The following is a 16,922-nucleotide window of genomic DNA, read 5'->3' as shown; positions in this document are numbered from 1 at the left end:
GTATTCCTTTATTTCGTGCTTTCTGGCGCTTGTTTTCGTCCTTTTGCTCTTTTCTACTTTTTGTAGTCTTTTCTTGCCTTGTGGTGCTCTTTCATACTCTTTATTTGTAATTGTTTCTTGTAATTCTTCTTTTGTTCCTTTATTTCGGCCTTTTCCGGTGCTTCTGCTCCTCTTTTATCTTTATTTTCGATTCTTCTTTGCCTGTCCTCAAGATATCCGCCCGCTTTTTCTCTTCTCCTATTGGCTCGTTTGCCTGCTCCTGAAATGGCCGCTGATGCCCTCGCGATATTTCAGAGCCAATCCTCATTCGCCTGACCCTACAATGGCCGCTCTTCTGTTCTGCTCGCTGATTGGCCCTATCCGCCTGGTTCCAACATGGCCGCCGCGGCTCTCGCGCTAATTTCTTCAATTTCACGAGCTTGGTGTTTGCGCTTACCGAGCTCAGTCGGACGTTTTCTTTCAGCGATCGCGGTGCTCTCTCGTGTCGCTGCACCTTACTCCTTCAATTTCTCTGCAATTTCCATGACGATGCACGTCCAAGGTGGGCTCTTGGCATTTGTTTGAATATTCCTCGATGAGCAGCGTCGATTCTTGACCCCTTCGTCGCCAGTTGTCGTGTCCTGTAACCAAGGAACTCACACAGGACACGATGTTGGTTTCCGCAAGTATTCTTTTATTTGTTGGTTTACATCATGCATACATCATGACCTCCTTCCTCGAGGTCCAGCTCCAGAATGTTTTCTCTCCCCACCCCTTGACCGGATGTGGTGTCCGGTGTCCCCTCGCCCCTGTTCCAGGGACCTAGTGCCCATGTTCTGGACAGGACAACAATGGGCCGCGATAATCTGTGCTGGGCTGCGCAGAGGCTGCAGCAGCCTCTTGAATTCTGATCTGGAGAGCCAGCCCGAACACTGATGGAGGGAAAAAAATCGGCTCACATCAAGCCTCGGGGACTGGGTCTCATGTACCGGCCGGATGCCCGCCTTGCCAATCCGATGACCAAGGCTCATATTTGGCTACAACCGGGCCTGCTCCCACCCCGTCATGGCCGTCACACTCATCCTGCGGTGAAAAGACAGTTGCGGGGGCACCCCTGCACGAGCCCCCCCCTACAGAATGATAAAGGCTCCCCCGAAGACTCTTGGGTTTGTTATGGTTTTTGTTAAACGTTTAATCTTTTGAAATGCCACTACAATTGTTCCTATCACAGGCACATATGGAGCGCTGCAAACTGGGGGATGGCCTGACACAGTATCCTGGTACATCGGACCCTCTCTCGTATGTACATTGTCTACGAGGGGTATAGAAGAGAGTCGATAAGGCATCGGATGAGACAGACAGACGTGAATAGTGATCCGCTGGACTCTTCCAGTGGATCCTCGTGGGAGTGCTGCGGGGCAGTGGGGAGGGGCGGGGGAGGGGCAGGGTGGGGGGGTATTAAACTCCGGCTTATGGCCAAACGGAGTTAAGTAAATAAATAAAACAAATTACATTGTGCGCGCTGCACCGCCGATTGGCGTTGCAGCGTGCACAATGTAATTACTTTGATGTATTTATTTATCTACTTAACTCCGTTTGGCCGTTAGCCAGAGTTCACTACCCCTTTCGCCTTGTGTTCATTTTTTAGTAGTTTACGGGACAATAACGGCTCCCAAGTGTCCTTTTTAACATGACTAATAAGTTTCTAAAATCATGTGAATTAATTTTATATCGTTTTTTTTTATAACCTCAAATGAATGCTACTTTTAATATTCTGTGATGCTACAAACGGATGATTGTAATGATTTTAATTAATCAAACAAAGTTTTTTTTTACTACCCCACACCCTGCCCCTCCTCCGCCCCTCTCCACTGCCTCTCAGCACTCCCAAGAGAAGCCGCCACTGGACTCTTCAGACCCAAAATAACTAGCGATAGAGATAGCATCACCAGTACAATACTCTTTTTTTACCTAAACTCTGTTCATAAAATAGATGAGTACAAAAAGCTCCATTTATATTAGTCGCTTTGTGTAGTTCCAATTTGCCAGTGGCAAATGGCTCTACCTGCTTCCAAAGTATTTCTGTCAAAATAAATAAGATCTCCCAGTGAATGCAGCGTGCTTCAGGTGTCTGCTGCATGTAATTCCGCTGTTCACAAAATTAATGATGGCAGTTGCATTTTGAGAGGAAGCGGTTGCGCCGGTCGCTCTGCTCACATTCTAGACTGAGAAGAATTGTCCTGAAAATGCAAGACTGGCCTGGTGCCGGGAGCTGTTACCTACTGCATACATCAATATCAGATGGCCCAAAGAGAGCCCTTTGAGTTGACAAGTAATTATTGTTTGTCAATTTTCACATGCTATTTTTTAACCTCATGCGCGCTAGCGGAATTCCGCTCCTGCGCTGAGATTTTTTAAAACGCATGTTACGTGACAAGCTGGGCTCGTCGTCAGCGTGCGAGGAGGCTACGCCATGACGAGCCCAGCTCGTCATCAGCGTGGAAGGGGTTAAAACTATTTGCATGTTTTAAGGCAAAGACCGAGAAGGCAAGGGAAAGATTCCCATTAAAAACTGTAATTATGGGACCGAGTTTCAGCCTCTGCTGAATTGTTATAGCTCGTAAAGGGTCGATCAGGAGAGGGAGTAGTGAAACAGAATCAAAAGGATGCTGAAAATAAATCCTGAAAAGGCGCTTTGCTTGGTTCCCAATGCACAACATGTACTGAAATGAAAAAAAGAAAAGGTATTTCCTTACTAAGAGGACGTTCCAGAAGGTCAAAAACCAGGGAGAACATTCCTTGACCCTCCTACAGGTCTACCAGCTGTAAAGGGTACCATGGTACTACCAATGATACACCATCAAATATTAAACATCCCCAGATCCTCTGCAAAATATATCAGACTGCTACCATCACGGTCACGGATCAGGCGTTTATAGGTTCGAGAATTGACTATTCCAACGTCCTCTATCTCGGCCTGCCAGAATACCTGCTCCAACGGTTACAGGTTGTCCAGAACTCGGCAGCACGCGCCATTTATGGACTTTCTCGCCGTGCTAGAGCCTCGGGTCTCCTGGAGGCTCTTCACTGGCTTCCTGTCCGGAAGCGGATAATTTTTAAGACTCTTACTCTGGCATACAAAGCCTTGCATTCCTCCGGAGCAAAATACCTTCAGAAAAGGCTAACATTTTACCACCCTGCTAGGCCGCTCAGGTCAGGAGCCTTGTTTCTTGCTATGGTTCCTCGTGTCAAGAGAGCCCGCATCGGAGGCCGCTCTTTTAAACTGCTAGCGCCTCAGTTGTGGAATAAACTGCCTGTGTCCCTGCGCAGCTCCCCTAACCTGTTAGCATTTAGGAAGGGGCTCAAAACTTGGCTTTTTACCTCTTAGTTCCTGGCCCTATTAGGTTTCCTTCTCTCTGTTTTTATTTACTCTCCTTGTTGTGTTATGAGATTGTGTGCAATTCAAAGCGTCGGGACACTCTTTTGAGTAGCCGTACGCTATATAAAACCCCGGGATAACATAACATAACCATGTGTGGATAATCCTACAGAAATGCAGCGTATTTTAATTTATGCAATGCCAAATTTCAAAGTCCAGTGAAATGTTAGTCTTTTGATTGATTTCCAATAACTTTCAATCTAAACAAAATGTGTCATTGGGTTGATATTGAAGTTTTGGCTACAATATTCTGATTTCTAGATATTGCCTACTCGATTTTCAATACCCCCACTCTGTAACTCTGTAGAACAGTCTTCTTTAGTCCACTTGACAGAATAACCAACTGTGGCACATTTATCAAATCTGCCTTCCCTAGAGCTCTGGGCAGAGGTTACCCCTTCCTGCCGCTGCTTGAGATGTTGCTGGCCTCCTCCCACGGTCTGTTGTAGCTTGCCCCCACCCACCCTTCATGTTGTTGCTCACCCCCTACCCGAGTTCTGGGTTGATGCTCCCCCCCTCCCTCTCTCCTTCAGTTGTCCATGTCCACCCACTATAACAAAACAAAAGCACTATTAAGCGGCCTTTGCTGGCCACGTCATGGCAATTAAAAAAAAATGTTAAGCCATCCTCCAGTACCTCATGCCTGTTGTCCTTGTTTTCCCACTACACCCCCTCTGGTGATGTTGCTTCCCCCAACCCACCTGCTATAACAAGAAAAAAAAAACCTATGACCCTACCAGCTCTGGCAGCATCATAGTGCTTTAAAAAAAATACAAATAAAATATATATATATATTTGCAGGACGCTGGAACTTCCTATACACTCACCGCAGGCGCTGACGAAGGCCAATCCGGCCGAAATGCATTATATATATATATATATATATATATATATATATATATATATATATATATATATATATATATATATATATATATATATATATATATATATATATATATATATATATATATATATATATATATATATATATATATATATATATATATATATATATATATATATATATATATATATATATATATATATATATATATATATATATATATATATACATACATACATACATACATACATACATACATATATATATATATATATATATATATATATATATATATATATATATATATATATATATCCATAGCAGCCACGTTGCTGTACAGCACGGCTACAAACATTGACAAAGGCAGTACCCCACATGGTCGAGACTTATTACTTTACCAATGCTAGTTTTAATTTGAGAGTACTCGAAGCACTAATAATAAACTGACCCACCACTACGGTATTCCATATTCATATCCATTCACAGCCTCCAAAAGAGTGTGTGATTCCCACATCACCTCATGAGAGGCTCACAATTTTAAATCTGTTTCCTGGGTCATGAATTGGCTGAATGGTCAACCTTCCATGTAGGAGTTCAAGTTTCCTGTTGCCTGCTCGATTTTTTATCAATAATTGACTTTCAGAATTACTACTACCACAATTGTATGATAATATTAGACATTTACAATTCAAAGGATTTAATTCAAAGGTTCCCAGTGAACATGTTCATCTTATCTAGAAAGCTATGTGCAGTAATGATTTTTTGAGCCCTCTTTGCTCTCATTTATCAATCAACAGATTTTCCATGGAGAGGTTTTGAAAGCATGGTGTGTATTTAATTTTTAATGAATAAGAAGGAATTCATGCCTCAGAGGAGTGGACTTCTCCATTGAGAATGGTAGTTGGTCACTTCATTCTATGTTTACAGTAAGCCTCATGGCATTTATCAAGCTATAGGCCACTATGTGGTAATAAGGCTGCGAAGCTATTCTGCAAGACAGGCAATACCCCCTGAGATTCAAGTCCTGCATTCCCATTGGTTTCCAGTTATATGATGTGTGGTGTGGAAAGAAATATGGTTCATGAGCCATGTTTTTCCCAGGTTTTTGTGAATTATAGGGCTATGTGAGAAGGTGCTTCTACCCATCTAATCCGCCTGAATTTTCTGCATTTTGATCACCTGATTTTTGACCTTTTACTGTGGGGGGGCTTCATAACCTGTGACTCATCCATGGTAAACTCATGGTAAATGGACTACACATGTTTACCACCAATGTCTGCCTTTTAACCCCTTCGCTGCGGCTGCAATTCCGCCGCAGCGCTATGGGGGGGGGGCCCGAGCGGCGCTCGCATGCTCGTGACGAAGCCGCGGTTGCGCTGTGCTCATGACGGAGCGGTTCAGTCATGGCCCCGCCCGCATAATAGAATGCGCCGCGTATGCGCGAAATCAGCGCCGCGCAGGCGCGGCGGCAGGGCCGTGACGGAACCGCTCCATCATGAGCACAGCTCAGCCGATGCTCATGACGGAGCGGCTCCGTCATGAGCATGGGAGGGGTTAAGATAAGGCTGCTGCGATGCAGCAAGGGTAAGGAGCCCTTGGCTGGTTGCACATGTTCACACATGAGAGAGCTGTGCTTGGGATACTCTTGTCGTGCACAGCATGGAACTGCGCACAAGTTGCCTTACGCAGAGGGGACTGTGCAAGATTGGATACAGGCCTGGGTTATGCTTCATAATGTTAGTGTACACTCATAGAGAAAGTCAGTGTGGTTTACTGTTTTGTCTGCGGTGACACTCCATTGCTCACCTATGGGAAGGGCTGTGTTGCATTGCAGTTTCTCTTCCCCTTGGCCTACAGACACCAGAGTCATACCGATTTAGAGCCTAATCTGTATGAGAAAATCAATTCTGCAAAGTCTATAAACATATATGTACAGCTTATGGGTCATCTAGGAATGTCATATTTCTCTAGCTCAGTTCAGGAGCAGAGCCCAGTCCAGTATGTCCCCCCTCTGGGCTAAGTTAATTACATTTCTCTCCAGCTGTTAGGCGCAAAGGCCCCCCACACAAAGGGAGCAATTAGCAGTGCTTCACTCAGCTCCTGACTGAGGAGGAAAGGGGTGGGGTGAGGTGGAATGCTCTACATCAATCACCCATCAGTCACACTATGCCAGAGATGGGCCTGCCCAACCCCACTAAACAAAGGAGGGAGCCCAGACCTATGGACCCAACCCAGTAGGGAGCTTCATTTGAAGATTTGCTGGGAAAGGCCATGGCAGTGATGTCAGTGAGGGGTGGAGCTGAGGCCCCCAGAGCAGATGTGACAAGTGAGTCCTGGGTAACGCCGTGTTTAAATGTTCCAGAAGACTGTGCAGGAAGGTGAGGATGTGGCACCCCGGGATAGGCCAGAGGTGCATCCCTCCTGGAATCTCCTGCCACCCCCCCTTAAAAGGTCTTGCAGAGGGGGCGCTTTCTCTTGGTTGTGCTTTTCTGCTAGACACTGGGACTGGAAGAAGACGCCATGGACATTTGGAAGGAAGAACCCCCTGATGGCCCTTTAAGCTAAGTACTCTGACTTTAATTGAGTCTGGACCAGTGAGGCTTTCCTCAGGACCAGGGACGTTGGTCCCTTTACACCCCCTGAGAACTAGTTTGGACGAAAAGACTAGGTTTCTGCACAAGGTGGAGAAAGGCTGGCACAGGGATCCAGTGAAACCAGCTCCCTTCAAACTTCATCACCTTTGAGGCCAAGAGGCCTGACACAAATGCTCCAGGTGGCTAGGGCTTGCCACCAGGAGCAAAACTAGACCAAGAGTGTAAATATCAGCCCCGAGATATGGCCTTTTCAAGTTTGGACAACCTTTGACCTCCAGCACAATCCCAGAGCCCGTGGAGCTCCGCTGCTGGACGATTTTATTCCCTGGGGTGGGCCAGTGCCTGGGGGTCACTGCGAAGAAGGATTCCATAAAGAAATGGAGCCCAGAGAGGGCATGTGTGGGGCCCCTTCCTTGACACTCCTGAAGGCCTGGGGACCCAATCCCCCAGGATGAGGTGATGCTTGGGGGCCCAGGGCCCTATCTCCAGGCCCCTGATAGCTGTCAATGCTCTTTCCCCCTGCTTTCTAATCATCGGAAGGGGCCCAGGAACCCATCCCTGTGCCCCAAGTAAGGATGATGCTCGGGGAGCACCGCCGCCCTCTCCGTGAAGTGACTGGCCCGCCCTACTCCCCATGCCTGGGCTGAGCAGGAGACAGCCATGAGTCTTGCTCCCCACCCACAGGAGCAGGTGAGGCAAAATGGACATGCAGACTCCTGCAACAGCATATTTAAGTGCTGTTGGCATGGGGAGTCGGCAGGTGCAGCCAGGGGTGGGCTCCCTGGGCTGTTACCCAAACACTGAGAATGCGTGGAGTGCCCATGTGGGCCCGGGCACCCCGGAACAAAGAACAGGGCCTGCAAAGTGATGTGGCACAGCCCAGAAACAAAAGAACCAAACCAAAATAAAAGACAAAGCTCTTCTGGCATAGCGGCAAAGCCGCTAATAAAATATTCACTGCACTTGAAAGGAGCACCCCATAATGGCCTTTGGGGCTTGTCTGCTGTGGCATGTTTTGGCCTTGTTTCTCTCTTGTGGTGGCCCCAGGACGACGGGGTTACCACCAACAAACTCAGGGAGTGTGTGGGAGCTGCAGGAGCAGTGCAGCCTCCCCTCAAATAGATTTTAGGAGTCCCCACTCTAGGTTGGGGGGGGCTCCACAAGACATCCCCAGGATTTCTTTGGTATTTCAAACATTCCCAAGGCTGGAGCTTTTGCCCTACAACTGGGAGTGCTGCACTCTCTAGGGACCAGGGACATGGCTACAGTTATTGTGGCCTGGAGGAAGTTAAAATGAATATACATGCAGTGCAACACCCTCTAGAGGTGAAATGTATGATTACAGGTGGTTGTGATCAGAACGTGAAACCCTCTAGGGGCTATGTGCATAATTGCTTTTTTTTTAAACTACACAATGCATCTATCTTTTTCTTATAAAGGTTTTATTGAAGTGTCAACAGCCACTTGTGACCAAAGTATATATGCTTAATTTCCAGTATCAGGTGCTTTCAATAATGGTTATATATTATTATTTCCTTTATTCCTATGGTGAAATGCTTTAGTAAGATAATAATGTTGACAGCCTCTCGCTTTGTTACCAGTATTAGGTGGTCTCATACCAAGATATGTTCAATCATTTCATTTAAGTACAAGTTAATGTTTAGAGATGTGGTTTGTTGAACTAGACCTCTAGGGGAGAGGGAGGAGGGCAAAACTGCTTATGCAATGTCATCAAAAGATATTTCCATCAGCATTATGTATATTTGTGAATTACTGCGTAGCGTTGAGTAGTGGGTGTGTAATAAATTTACTTTTCCTTTTGCAAAAGAAAATGCACAGACTGGACACTCATTTATTGAGTGTTATGCTCCCGAACTTACCATTCCAGAGCGCGAGTAGGAAAAAACTCCACTGCACTAAGCGGAGTGGAGTTTTCTGCCCTCCACAAGCTTTGCGGAGTGCAGAGTGCAGAAAACTCTGCAAACTCTGCGGAAGGGAGTGGAGTTCACTGCCCAGGCCTTTTATTACTGCATTCTAGCAAATGTTGATTACTAGCCAGCACCACCTCTCTTGAGTAGGCCTTGGACTGCTGTGCTTCACTACCTGAGAGAATCAAGTGTTACAGTGGGGTGTTTGGTTCGCAGTGGAGGACCAATGTGGATCAATTACTTGTGCAGAGCACACACCTGAGTGTTTGATTGATTCAGATGCTCCGTCCATCACCACCCCCTTTTGTACCACTTTTGGCGACCATTAGTGTGGCAGGGTATGCTCAGACATGAGTCCCTTGCTCACTTTGCCACTGGATTCAAGCAAGCCGGGCTGAAGACGGCTGGAATGCCAGAAACCGGTCCTCGGAAGCTTGTTTCCGGTCAAGGGAAGACATGGCTTGGCAGTTCGGGCTGGACTGTTCCCATGAGGCACAGGGTCAGACTGATTTGCATATAGCCATGTCGGAACTGGGGTGGCAGAGTGGGCTAAAGAACGGTGATGGATTAAACCCAGATCTTTTGACTGGGTGTGAGTGTTTGATTGATTTAGATGCTCCGTCCATCACCACCCCTTTTGTACCGAGCACACACCTGAAGGCCCCTTTTCTTGTAGGCTAGTAACCAGTTTTCGTCCTCTGACATTTTTTTTGTCTACTGTATGAGTTTTTCTCACTCCAGTGCCCATTAAGTTGCATGTGAGATTCACTACATTTACTAGCCACTACATTGACTCCATTATACTGACATAGCAACTGCATCGACGACCACTTCATCAACAAAGGTTAGGAACATAAATTGGAAGAAGAGCCCTTAGAAGAATGTAATTAAAATAAGATAAATATATCAATTTAAATGATTGAATTAAGTAAAAATAAATAGACACTGGGGATGAGGTGCAATTAAACAAAAGAACAGGGAAGTACCAAGAATATTTCATCAGAGATATATTATTGAAATATTTGATCTTCACTTACAGGCGCTTGACTCCCCTCTATGGTGCTCCAAGTACAGAGGGCAGGCTTGGTAACATGATGCAGATGTTGTATTACTCCAGCTTCCTGTGCCTCATGGCGTCGAGTCCTTTCTCACCTTATCTGAATCCAGACATTATCTTCTATCTAAAAGGTGCAAAGTAATAATGCCCTAAGAGAGTCTGAGTGAATGGCTGTCTGGTATTCCTCTCTAGAGTATGCTCATCATTAGCTGACTCGTTTTTTGATATAAAGAAAGGTTGCATCCATTTCATGGTTAGTGACTTGTATAATGTCGTCTTGCAAATCAAACAGTATCAATGGAACATCACGTAGAGATGTAGCAAGCCCATATCAGGGGAATAGGGCAGGCTACAACTTATTTTACTCAATTTACTTTGCTATCAGAAAGCAAATCTGTATGCCTTGGTCCATTTTTGACAGCTACAAATTAATCCAGTATTTATGCAGTCAAGCTCAGTATGGCAATTATGGTCCAAATCCTTACTATGGTAGATATAGGGTGCTGTAGGTTTATGTTGTACCTACAGCATATACCATAGGGCTCTTACATCTTTCCTCTGCCAAAGGGTTCAGGACTGTGGCTATTTAAATGTCTGCCTGTTCTGGGAGTCTCTCCCAGTGAAAACTCATTTTTTAGGCAGTTTTGAATCTTACCAAATCCTTGTCCATTTTCTCTATAGGTGAAAGGATGAGATTTTGAGCTTGGAAACCACACAAAGTAATGACTTAGCCTCCTTTGGAAAGGTTCTATTGTTCTATTTACATTCTGCTCTTCCGATATTATTGTGCTGGTTCTAGAGGCAGTTCAGTCTGATTATCTCTTATATTCACATTCTCCCCATTCAAGGTTTTGGATAAGGCCTTTTCAGCTCCACCTCTCTGATTATTATTGTCAGTGCATGTATCTCACCTAAAATGTACTTCAGATTCCTTAGAACCTCTTAATTACTCTACTGAGTGGTGAGGTTGCTCCACGAGACACCCTGTTGATTTTAATCATAATTCGCTTCTGATGAAACACAAAGCAGATGGTTGTCTTTGAGCAGTCATGCCTGTAAAAGTTCGTAAAGCTTTACGTGAAATTTCTGAAATAAAAGAAAAGAAAATGTAATATTCGTGCTTAAGTAAGTCTTTTTTTATGTCCTAAAAGAAAAGGAAACCCTGCTATCCATTGACTATATATACCATAACTATATTTTACTGGTAGAAGCAAGTCAGGGTGATGTTTCCTATTACCTGATTATTAGAATCTCTTGAGGATTTACTTTTTAAGCTGGATACTCTAGGCTATCTTCAGTATACTACTCACCATTGGGAATGTAACAGCCATTGGCTTCTTGTTGTACATAATGAAGTCCTTAAGTCAGGAATATATTCAAGTTGCTTTATTTAAGATGAGTTACAGGTCCAGATCATAAAATGGTAATATAGGGAACCCCACCAGGACTGACCTCCCTGTCCCTCAGCCTGCCTGCCACCAACTGCCAGTCCACTACAGGCCAAGCCCCCAACATTCTACGATGTCACCATGTATTCTAACAGTGACATCATGTGACAGGGAAATCCCAACCAGGGGAAAAGAGACATAAATCACATATAACATTTCTACAATCATTTAAACATGTGAGTAGTCCCCAAGTTCATCAGTTTACTGTTTGAGGAATCTCCAAGTACCTCAGGTTGGGGTCCGAACAAAGTTGCTCTCTAATCCCAGTATCAAAAGGTTAGCTATGCCAGTTGTTACTTTCCAGAGACCTTCAAACCTATAACTGTGCAGATCAGTTTTTTCTTGAAAGTTGTTTTTCACCATTCCATCCATATAAAATGTCCAAATTGGAAGTCCTATCAGCAACCGGAAAGGCTTCCTCAAGAACTCAACCCCAAACCCCAAAGTAACTGGCTGAGGTGCCAATAGACACAAAAATAGGAGAAAAGCACTCAGCTGTTGGTTTGGATGATTTCCTGTCCTTGAGTTATCATTTTGCGAAGCACATTTTGGCAGATACCTGCAATGCTTGACTTTTTGCTATGTTGGCTACTAGAACAAGCTTCATGAGTTTCTTATACAGTCTTTCAAAACTGTAGGATGTTAAATATTTGGAAACCTCTACTTTCTCTACCAGTGTTTAATTGTCCACCCCCAATGGTTCTACATTCTAATTTCACATTGAGTTGTGCATGCATGTTTCAGCCCATGGCCTCTTATAAACCCAAGTTACTTTTCTTTGAAACCACCTTCCTGTGGCTATCACATTTCCCATGAGAGTTGGCTCTAGGTGCATAGTTTTACACCATTTTCACTACGTCTGAGTATGGCTTTTTAGGAAAATACTCTCCTATATTTACAGATCTTACACCACTATAGCTGAAGAAGTGTTTTTTTTAATTGATATGTGGCAAACTTTCTTTTTTCTACATTGACTGGAAATATTGTAATCTGTTTCCAGCAAACTTTAGGACAATTTAAAGAAGAGCAAAAGCAAGACAATAAACAAATGCCACTCTCCTAACTTAATTACCAGCTCAATCTTTTAATGCCAGTCATGTAATATGTGTGTGGCACTGTTTAAAAGTACTGTCCTGCTTGCAGCATCCAGGCAATATGTGTTGGACTATGGACTTCATGCACCCTAGTGTGAATGCCCCACGCTACCTAGTCTGTATTACTTCGGTACTTTTTTACTCCTATACTGTCTTTCTTAAACGGGCTGCTGAAATAGTCACCAGTAAGAACCCAGAAATGCCATTGTCATCACTTTAATTGCTCAATGTATTCTGTATGCTTTACCTATTCACACACAGCCACTTAAATGGCAAGTCAAAATGTGCCTTCCTTTCATAGCCAAATTATTTCTCTTAGTTACTGCTTGACGTACAAATAGTCGAGCATAAACACTTGCTTTACTTTCAGGAATCACTCACTGAGTCTATTGTACATCAACACACATCACAACAACTACACCCAGACTGTACATTCCCCATCACACAAAACTGTAATGAAGTCCAGCAAAGCAGTTAGTCGCCTAGTACACAGCCACCTTAAAATAGGCCTTGACGTTTGATTTTTTTTTAGCGTTTAAAAACACATTTAACATTTAAGACTTTGTTTTCAGTACACAGGCTGACCTTTACCAAAACGTGATACCACCTGTGTTTGATAATGTACTACACAAAGTTCCCAAAATTCGATATAACAACATTGCTCAAGAGACTGAGTGGCATTGAACTGATGGTTTGCAACACTATGAAAAGCATCTAAATAAAGCTCATCATTCCCTTTTTAGGTTGGAAACAAACGTGAATCTAAGACAGTTTAGTTGTTAACAGTTCATTTTACGCTATTGTTATTTCTCTAACGCAGGGGCTGCCTTCTACAAAGCTGTCAAGAGGCTAGTCTTCAATAGACTTGTCATACATCTATTACTAGCCTCATAACCTACTGCGGGGGGATGCAGGCTACATTCTACCGGGATTGCTCCCCCTATGTCTTTAACCTATCCAAAGCCCTTTGTAACCATGTATTATAGCCTTATAGCCCGCCGTAGAGGGCAATACCAGCTATTAAAGGCCCTCTCCAGCGTTAAAGGCCCCGAGCCGAAGGCGAGGGCCTTTAACAAGGGAGAGGGACTTTAATAGCGGTATAGCCCATCTACGAAGGGCTATAAGGCTATTAGAACATTCTGCCACTAGAGGACAGAATGTTCTAACAAAAAAAACAAAGCCTTTTGGAAGCGTGAGGGGATTGGAATCCCCTCAGGCTCCCTGAAGCCTCTGTTCACAGCCAGAGCTGTGAACAAAGAAACATTGGAATGTTGGAGCTCCAGGCTTATACCAGCCATTATGAGCCCAGAGCACTCCATTGTTTTCAATGGAGCTCCCAACATTCCAATGTTCTAATATCTCTTCACATCTTCCTGGACGTTCCCCATAACTATGTCCAAGCCAGTTCCTTCCTTCCAGCCCAACAACCTGGATCCTTGGGTGCCGCTTCAACTGCGTCCCATCGCCACCTTCCTTCGTCACCTCTTCAGCTCTCCAGTCACACCAACTCACCATTGCCAAGTTCAGCTCCCACATCTCATGGTACCACCCTGGCAGACAGCTAAGGTCCACCAATGCCAGGTTGATGTTGGTGCCAAGGATTCAAAACTCGAGCTGGGGAGGTCGAAACATAGGCCACGGCACGGCTAAACTATGGAATATGCTCCTTGTGGACATGAGAGCTGCCAACTCTCGTGCCTCTTTTAGAAAAGGCCTGAAAACCTGGTTATTTTAAAATTTATTTATTTCCCCTCGCTTTCCCACAGGGCTTACGGTCAGGTTCAGGGCCAACACACCTCCGGGTATTCATGCGCTTTAAAAGTTATATTAACATAACATAACATTTCCCCTGGCTAGGACTCTGACCCATATTCTAGTTATGAGCAAGTGAGACTGTTAAAACAGCTTCTCCATCAGCATCCGGATTCACTCCATTCCGACTCTTGGAAGTGCTCAAATGTACCCATGTACTGTTTCCAGTCTCCCTCGTGCTACTCTCTCCTCATTCTCTAATCATAGGCTCTTTGGGGATCAGTATACAATAGTGGCCTGGGATACTCCTCACCCTGATCTTCTAATCTGTCTAGCACCCCATAATTTTTTTCAAGCCAATCCTCTCTATTCCTTCAATCAATAAATCAATCATGGCATTTATAAAGCGCACTACATACCCGTGAGGTTCTCAAGGTGCTGGGGTGGGGGGAAGCTGCTACTGTTTGAAGAGCCAGGTCTTGAGGAGTCTCCTGAAGGTTAGAAGGTCTTCGGTCTGCCGCAGGCGGATGGGGAGAGTGTTCCATGTCTTGGCGGCAAGGTGGGAGAATGATCTGCCTCTGGTGGTTATTCTTCGGATGTGGGGTACGGTGGCTAGGGCGCGGTCTGCGGAGAGGAGCTGGCGGATGTGGGTGTAAAGGCTGAGCCGGCTGTTGAGGTACGCTGGACCGGTGTTGTGGAGAGCCTTGTGTGCATAGGTGAGGAGTTTGAAGGTTATCCTCTTGTTGATTGGGAGCCAGTGCAGGTCTCTCAGGTGGGGTGTGATGTGGCTGCGGTGAGGGATGTCGAGGATCAGGCGTGCGAATGCGTTCTGGATGCGTGGGAGTCGTTTCAGGAGTTTGGCCAGGGCTCCTGCATAGAGTGCGTTTCCGTAGTCCAGTCTGCTAATGGCGAGGGCCTGGGTGATCATCCTTGTTTCGGTGGGGATCCACTTGAAGATCCTGCGAAGCATGGAGAGGGTGTTGAAGCAGGAGGAGGAGACGGGGTTGACCTGCTTCTTCATGGAGAGGGTGGAGTTGAGGATGACCCCTAGGTTGTGTGCGTGGTCGGTGGGTGTGGGGGGTGCTCCTAGTGCAGTCTGCCACCAGGAGTCGTCCCAGGCCGAGGGGGTGGATCCTAGGATGAGGACCTCCGTCTTATCAGAGTTAAGCTTCAGGCGGCTGTTTCTCATCCAGTCGGTGACGGCCTTCATTACTTTGTGGAGGTTGGTTTTGGCGGTGTGGGGGTCTTTGGTGAGGAGAGGATCAGCTGGGTGTCGTCGTTGTAGGAGATGATGTTGAGGTCGTGGTGTCGTGCAATGTGGGCGAGTGGTGCCATGAAGACGTTGAACAGCGTTGGGCTGAGGGATGAGCCTTGGGGTATGCCGCAGATGATCTTGGTGGGTTCGGAGCGGAAGAGGGGGAGGCGGACGCTTTGTGTTCTGATGGAGAGGAAGGAGGAGGTCCAGTCCAGGGCCTTCTCTTGGATTCCAGTGTCGCAGAGGCGTGTTCGTAGTGTGTGGTGGCAGACTGTGTCGAAGGCAGCTGACTGGTCCAGGAGGATGAGGGCCACGGTTTCTCCGTTGTCGAGCAGGGTCCTGATGTCATCGGTGGTGGCGATGAGGGCAGTTTTGGTGCTGTGGTTGCTGCAGAACCCATATTGGGACGGGTCCAGGATGCCTGTACCTTGAGGAAGCTGGTCAGTTGATTGTTGGCGGCTTTTTCAATGACCTTTCCCGGGAACGGGAGCAGGGAGATGGGTTGGAAGTTCTTGAGGGTCTTGGGGTCCACCTTGGGTTTCTTGAGTAGGGGGGGTGATCTCTGCGTGCTTCCAGCTCTCCGGGAAGGTCACTGTCCCAAAGGAGATGTTGATGATTTTCCGGAGATGGGGTGCGATGGTGCTGCTTGCTTTGTTAAAGATGTGGTGTGGACAGGGGTCTTCCGGGGATCCAGAGTGGATGGTGTTCATGATCTTTATGGTGTCGTCGTCGGTGATGTTGGTCCAGGCGAGCAGGCAGTTGGTGAGGGTAGTGGTCGTGGGGGCGATGGTTTCAGCGGTTGCCGGGGTGGAGACGGCGGCGAAGCTGTCGTGGATTTCTGCGATCTTGAGATGGAAGAAGGTGGCCAGTGAGTCGCACAGGTCTTGTGATGGTGGGATGTCGTTGGAGTTGGCGCTGGGGTTGGAGAGTTCCTTCACAATGTTGAAGAGCTCTTTGCTGTTGTGTGCGTTGATGTCTAGGCAGTCTTTGAGGTCATTTTGGTGGATCTGATGAGGTGGTGGTGTCTGCCGGTGGCGTTCTTGTGGGCTGTCTAGCTTTACGGTGTTCTTTCACGGATCCAGTTTTTCTCGAGTTTTCGGCAGGTTCGCTTGGAGGCCTGGAGGTCTTCAGTGAACCAGCTGGCTCTCTTCCTTAAGTGCCCTCCCACAGCTGACAAGCCCAGAACTGCTTTTGCATCCAGACCTGATTACACAGCCTTAGATGAACTACCCTCGTCTTTCAAGAACCCCACTTTAGAATCTAGTTGCACTGTACTCAAGACTGACTGCCTCACGCATTGTGAGTTCCGAAGAACCCTCAAATGTCTTTTTTAAACTCCACTCCATCAAAAATGGTAGTTTTGAATCCCTAACTGTTATCTATTAATAGTATTTCCAATATCAAACCTATGTTTCATAGGTAACCTAATCAGGATATCAGAGGAGTCCTGCTTAAAGTTCTCAACAAGGTAAGCCCAAACCCCTGCTGGATCAAGGTTGTGCCATGCATTCCAGGAAAATAAATATGTA

The 16,922-nt window shown here is 45.8% G+C and overlaps 1 protein-coding gene across 1 annotated transcript in view; it reads left to right on the top strand.

The window, feature by feature from the left end:
* Positions 1–16,922, top strand: part of LOC147705870 (arf-GAP with SH3 domain, ANK repeat and PH domain-containing protein 1-like) — a 1,082,966-nt gene that overhangs the window by 702,786 nt on the left and 363,258 nt on the right. The gene's annotated exons all lie outside the window — the stretch shown is intronic.

Source organism: Lissotriton vulgaris, chromosome 7 (genome assembly GCF_964263255.1).
Source record: "Lissotriton vulgaris chromosome 7, aLisVul1.2, whole genome shotgun sequence".
Classification (NCBI taxonomy): Eukaryota; Metazoa; Chordata; class Amphibia; order Caudata; family Salamandridae; genus Lissotriton; species Lissotriton vulgaris.
The sequence above is the reverse complement of the archived record's forward strand: the minus strand, read 5'-3'. Positions and strand labels throughout refer to the sequence as shown.